This window comes from Tribolium madens, unplaced genomic scaffold (assembly GCF_015345945.1).
Source record: "Tribolium madens isolate multiple individuals breed KSU strain unplaced genomic scaffold, Tmad_KSU_1.1 Scaffold_3;HRSCAF=73;Tcas5.2_LG2, whole genome shotgun sequence".
NCBI classification, from domain to species: domain Eukaryota; kingdom Metazoa; phylum Arthropoda; class Insecta; order Coleoptera; family Tenebrionidae; genus Tribolium; species Tribolium madens.
This window is the reverse complement of record NW_025401006.1, coordinates 7,201,869-7,208,916: the sequence shown is the minus strand read 5'-3', so window position 1 is coordinate 7,208,916 and position 7,048 is coordinate 7,201,869. Positions and strand designations below refer to the sequence as shown.

At 33.3% G+C, this 7,048-nt stretch overlaps 1 long non-coding RNA gene across 1 annotated transcript in view; it reads right to left on the bottom strand.

Annotated features, from left to right (window-relative positions):
• The window catches only part of LOC123007938, a 49,819-nt gene continuing 42,771 nt past the window's right edge, over nucleotides 1–7,048 (bottom strand). Inside the window, exons 4-6 of the long non-coding RNA XR_006412902.1 lie at nucleotides 4,530–4,617; nucleotides 4,149–4,195; nucleotides 1–70 (exon numbers count right to left, since the gene is read on the bottom strand). This is a non-coding gene — a long non-coding RNA (uncharacterized LOC123007938). The remainder of the gene's footprint in view (nucleotides 71–4,148; nucleotides 4,196–4,529; nucleotides 4,618–7,048) is intronic.

Here is a 7,048-nt window from a genome sequence, read left to right as displayed (position 1 = left end):
CTCTCCTCGTAGATGCCGCCGTTCATCATCGACCACCACGTCACCCCGGCGGAAGAACCCGCTCCGGTGGCTGGGGAGGAGCCGGGGGGATGCACATGGTCGTACAGGGTGGGCGCGCACGCCACGGGGTCCGCGATGGTGAGGATGATGGCGCGGGATCACAGCATAGGACACCACCGGAAAAATTATAAAAAAAACCCAACCAGATCAGATCAAAGCCTCACTCGAGGACTCCCATCACAGGTGCGAACATAAATCAACACTAGCCTATACAAAAACCGCTTTTACGACCCCGAAATTAATTTATTGCGGCTCGTAACTTTTCTTTTCAGAAGATTCTTCGGACCCTTAGACCTTTTATAGTACTACTCTGAACCTCGACTCGGTTTATATCATCAGATTGATCAATTTTATTATAAATTACAAGTTCGCGAGGAGATCGCGAGTCGACATGAGCACGACAAGTGACAGCAACTCACAGCTTGCAAACACATACTGAAGTCTTTTGAGTATCTCGCGTAAAACTCAGTCGGCTCTGTTCGGGAACGCGCGTGCGATCTAGCGGCTAGCCGCTACAATAAACGCGACATGATCCAAGACATACGTTTAGCCTCTATACTTTGGACGCTCCAATTTCGGTGATTGAGTCACACTAAATTCTTATTAGAATCCACCAAATTCCAACACTTGCAACACCTATTCACAAAAAATCTCTACAGGTACATTAAGTATCTTTTTACTAAAAACTCAGTCGTCTCATATTTCTCAAACGTTATTTACCAGAACTAAATTAACCAGAACTAAATCATTTTTGATCAATAGGACAGACCATAACAATGGTTATTTTTAAAATTATAAAAGGTGTCTCAGGTAAAAAATCGTTGTTTAATATCTTCGTAAGATAGGTATCTATAACATATCTACCTACCTACGTGCCACATTAGTAGTAACCGTAAACTTATAAAAATTTATTTAACAACTGAAAAAACAATTTAAAAGGAATATTTACATATACCAAGACTACCGTCATTCGTGCCATTGAGAAAAAAGCGAGTTTTAATTATATTTTTCGGCAAGTAGCGAAAACAATTTGGAAATGGTGTTCTCAATCCGCGACGTACGGTGTGAAAATATCTCTTTTACTGCCGCTCCAATTTCGGTGATTGCTCCACACGCTTTTCTTATTAGACTCGTGAAAATTCCGCCTCGGCTTGAATATATTCAAACTATTTTTTACGACGATTTTATTCTGAAAATTTTAAGCCCCTTATTTGTTCCCGACGAATGAGAGTGTATCAAAATCGCGGATCGAGCAGTTTTTTCGCAAAGACTTTTATCCTGAACGTGAATTGCTTTACCTGATGTTTTCATATTTTGCCTGTGAAGCATTAAAAAGTAAATTTTATAAATATTGTCAATAGATTGGTTTTGTTGTCGATATAAATGCGTTTCATAGACATCAACAATAAAAACGACACTTGTTAAGCCGTTAAAATTGGACACGGGCAGAAGTCATAAAAGTTCAGGTATATAGGGGATGTTTTATTGAAGAGCTGTCACTTTAACATGATAAAATCACAATGATACTACCGAATTACGTAATTTATTTAATTTACAACGTGGGAGGATTTTGAGTGAAAAAAAGAGTTATTTAAAAAAATTAAATTATTTTTTTTTGTTTCAGAATTTCGTTGGAATGCAGAGATCAAGATAAATACTATAAGAAAATTTGTTTTTGATAGATGACGTAATTACTTGAAAAATAAAATGTTTTCTAACTAAAAATTTTTTGTTTTTGTTCACCTTTGGTAGTAAACAACCCTTAGAATTCAGATAGTAAAAAACTTTACACATTTTTCACTTTTTATCATAATTTCTGTCAGTACTTAGTCCTAATCTACATTGATATCATAAATGTGGTCTTCCATTAACTTGTCAGTGTCAAACAAGATTAGGGTCTTGATGGCTACATTGAGGGGCTGCAAGAATCATCTCAAAGAAAAGGAAAGTTTTCAAGTGCTAGAAGCTTTTAGCATTTTATGTTTGCAGGAAAATGAGCCATGGGAATAATACAAAAAAAATAATTTTTTCCACGAATTAAATAAACTTCATCATCTAAAATGACTAACAATAAACAAAAATTCTTATTAGTTGTTTTAAATATGTCGCGATTTTTTTTTGTTCGCCGCCCCCGCGATATTTTTTTGTTGTTTTTGTTGAGCTTTTCCTGCAATAAACTCGTCCATGATTGGCATTGAGTGAATTAGGTTTTTATTTCATGTTCAGTCCGATTGATCAGGTAATTTTGCTTTTCTGTGATGTTGGCAGAAGGCCAGCGAGTGATATGGCGCATCTCTCCGCCCCCCTGCCGGGGTGTGTGCTAACACTAACTACATATTGGATGGAGCCCCATTCGTTGCGCTACGTTGGCCGCCATCAGCTTGTATGGAAATGTTCCAAAGCTCCGGACAGATTGCACACGACGAGATAAAATTCGACTTGTGATGGGATTTTTGATAAGTTTATCATACAAAAAAAGTAAAATATTGAAAATCGAGAAAAACAGCGTTGTTACCCTTAGTAAATAATTCAAAACAAATCTGAAACAATTTAACTGTAATTTATACAGGTGGGTATTTTAATTCCCACATTAGCAAAATTTGCATATTATTAAGATAACTCACTGTTTACTACTTAACATAATTCAGTTCACATTTAATTCAAGTAAACTATTTATCTGTAGATTTCTATATGGTTAATTAATTTCTAAAAGTGTCACCTAGGTATATACTTACCTACAAGATAAACAGAGCGTTCCGTTTCTATTGTTACAAATTTAAACAGATGATAGAAAATTAAATTTTAAGACAAAAGTTTCCTATGAATAGTATCGAAAAATACCATGTAAAGAGCTACCTACACCTCCTGAAAAAGCCTTTAATATTTTTTTCCAATATTTTAGAAACCATTATAAAAAAATTACAAATTTTGATACAACTTTATATACCTACCTACCTAAATAAATTTAAAAAATCAAATATCAAAATTTTTAATCTTTAGACGTCTTAAACTAAAGAGGCATTTTAATGTTGTTTATGCTCTGTAACATAAATTATAAATTGATTTTACTCAAAAACCGTAAGTTCTGTTGAAATATCGCAAAAAACCTTTTTTTGTGAGAAACAATGAAATGTAGGATTTTGTTGCTGAAAGTGGCAAGAAACTAGATCTTTAATGTTTTCTTTGAATGCGTTTAGGTGTATAAAGGTTATCAGCTGTACCAAAGTTTATAATTTTACTTCAAATGGTCTCTGAAATATTGAGAAAAGCTTAAAAGCTTCCTTACATGGGTAGTATTTACATTTTTTTCTCAAAATTGAATATTTTATCACCTGTTTAAATTTGTAACAATAAAAACGAAACACATGATGTAGAGAAACGTCTTTCGCTTAAACAGTTTATTATTTTTTTAATTACTTGATAAATAATGAATTCCCTACTATAAAAATGTAGACGTTTCTCAAAATAAAAGTTTTGAAAATTTTTTTTCCCTCTTAAAATTTTTATTTTTATAAAACACCTACCCACTATAAAATATACATTTTAATTAATTTGTATCGAAAAAAAATTATATACCTACTTAAGTTGCAATTTTGACTTGGATAATTCAAAAACTCAACAAAATGTCGTTTTTACAATGACCAATTTTTATTAATTATTAATTTCTGAAAGCAAATGATTAAAAAATCGTTGATTTCAAACTTTTTGTTCACTTCGTATATTTTTCTCTAAAAAACATTCAGAATCTGAAGAGTTACCTAATATGTGACATCACTGATGAATATGGCTCAATTTTAATCATGTGATTAGGTTCCAATTTAGAGCAGATGTAACAAAACGCGAAATAAACATTAAACAAAAACATTAAAAAAAATCTAACAAATGTAAAATGACAAATATCATTACATTTTGTTAGTGTGCAAATTATGTTTTTATAAAATAATTGAAAAAATATGTATGTATGTTGAATAGCAGAAACAATAATCGAAACTGTTTTAATTGTTCTAGTTTCAGATTTGCTTTGATAAATGAAAAGCTAAGTTAAAATAAATGTTAGAAATTGTTTTCATTTAGAGAACGATGTATACCTTGGTGAAAAGTTGCCAGACTCGACCCAGGAAACACTCTCGAGAGTCTGTAAAAAACAAGTCGGTTAATGTGCGTTCCCTTCGAACAGTTTACTCAAATAAATACATCATCCGGTATAGAAAGTCAATAAAAAGTGATTCCAACAAAGTCGTTCTTGTTAGCCTCTACGTCCTGAAACTATTCATATTTTTGACAAAACTAATCTACCAAAATCTATTTTCCTGCAACTTATCGCGTGTCAAATGGAAGAAATTTTCGCCAATGAAACTTTTAATCTTTCCGGATTTGTGAAAGTCACGTTGAAAATAAATCTCAAGGCGGAGCTTGAGGGCGTTTGGCATGAGTTTTGTCACGTTTCTAATAATTTATTTTTACATCACCTGCTAGACAACTCGAAGGGATGAAGAACTCTTTCCACGTCGCCGAACAGCTTGAAGCATTGGATTCAACGTCCCGAAGAAAAAACGCCTGAAATTAAACATAATTATAAAAGTGGGAAAGTTTAAATTGGATGGAAAACGTCTTAAAAAAATATGACGCCGGGTGAAAGCTCAAACTTTTCCTATCATTGTTTCCGGCGTTGACTTTGGAAGTAATCAGAGTTTATGGAGACATCTTAGCAGAGATAAAGACCAACTGAACCGGAACTATTTCATTTCGTTGGGGACCTTCACCACAAATATCAATTATAAGCCGACCCTGATAATACCTAAAGCAAAGGGACGGCCCTTTTATATCACGACATTTCGTGATTCTTTCACGCCAATGGTTGCAAAGGAACAAAACCAAATTAACTTAATTTCGCTGCTGTAAAAACTTTATAACATTAATGTCTAAATTTAATAATTCAAATACAAATTTAATTTACCCGTTTTACCCTTTTTCGGGCTAAATTACAAACTGGAATAAATTAATAAAATTTTTCCTTCATAATAGTTGCGTACAATTACGCTCCATTTGATTTTAGGCATGAAATACTGGCTTTGTAGTCCAGAGGTGACGATATAAATAACATAGGATCTGTCAGACCAGTTTTATTGTTAAGTGAGAGCTAACACGAGAAAGCTTTCGACCGCTGGGGCGCTGCAAACGGAAATTGAACTTTGCAAACTCCCCTCTAAAGCGGACAATTTTTTTCGATCGAAAAATTCAGCCAGACATTGTTTTAGATGAATCATTTTTACGACTCACATATGCGCTTATTGAAATTGTTTTTCTGGGATTGCGTATGGAAATATTTCCATTCAGTAGATTGATTTTTTATTATATGGGAGGAAAACTTTCTTGATCTGATCCTCTCGCCGGAATTAAATTTAGTGCTTTCATTTAGAACTATAGGAAGAAGTAATAAAAGTATATCACCGACCCTAGAGCTCTTATGTCAGCGTTATGCATAAAGAGATTTAATATGAATATAACATGACCAAAAATCGCAAAATCGCTCGCCCCACCTGTCCCCCATCATGCAGCTGCACTGGTTTTATTATCGAAAGGTGTTCCAGATTCCTGCATGATTGCATCTTGTTTTTGCATATGGCTGACATGGTAATGAGCCCTCTGCAACCTGTCTGTCGTTAACGATACCTAATCTGTAAAAAGTGTGTTGATTTTTTTGAAGCTTTTAAACGAGAAAAGCTTGAGAATGGTATAAATCCGAGTGCTGGAGTTGATTGAAGTCAGGCAAGCAAAGGCACTTAGAGAGATCTGCACAAGAGCCACCATTTTACGATTAAATCTTATTCCGGACCAGACTTGGCATAACAACACCGAGTGCTTCTGGGAATATTAAATTGTTCAATTTCTTGATAAAGCTGGATTGGTTTATGTCGAGCTGTGTCAATACTTGTTTGAGTTTTATAATGGTCATTAATGGTCATTAAAGCTCTGCAGATAATGAGACTGTTTCTGCATGCAGAGTAGAAAATAAATCAACAAAGAACTTGCTAATCAGGAAAATGTGCGTGCAAAAAGTAGCCACAATTTTCTATTTTTAACAACTAATTTTAATTACATTTTTTTTTAAATTCAATTGTGCGCTTAGCGAAAATTTTGAGAAAAAGTTGTCAAAGCTTTAAAATCTCAAGCTTTTATAGCCAACTTATTATTAAATTTATTATGTTTAAAGTTATGCACATGTTTCTTCAGTTTATAGGCATCATTAACAAAATTTACAAGACAAAGCGTGCTTACCTCGAGTTTAATATAATTAAATTTTGTAAATATTTGCGAAATTATTTAGAGAAGAAAGCAATTTTTTACATTCACTTGAAGATAAATCGAGATCAGAAACAAGTTAATACAATAATTATTCAGTTCTCTATTTCACTTTTTGCACTTTTATTGTTGCTACGCTGTTTTTTTTTGTCTTTGAAAGTCCATATATAATGTGGGTAAAATTTGATAAATTTGGAGATGATAAAGTCAAAACCCACTTAAAATTTGATCACAGTTGATTACAAACTATTATAGTTTCGGGTGAAAACCCATCATCAGTGCAATAAGAATTTAAAAAAATTTGAAAAACAACTAGTAGAAAACACATTAGTAGTTGACAACAAATTTAAAACATACAAAGATGAAATAATTAAAAAGGAATTTCCAGTAACAACCCTGGCGTGCTATAATAGTTATTTACATTCGTGTGCGGTAACTTACATTTTACAGTGCGAAATGAATTTGAAGCACGACGCGCAGCGGAGTGCTTTAATAATTGAGCACTGTAAAATGGTTAACGCACAAGATTTGTATTAAGCTTTTTGGCCGACGTTTAAACAAAAATCTACAAAATTCAGAATTAATACAAGTAAATACGTTTGACATTAAATATCACGGTGGCTATGCACTCTAATGTCAAACAATTAAAAAAGACGCAAAAACGTCTCAGACACAAAGTTTTGTT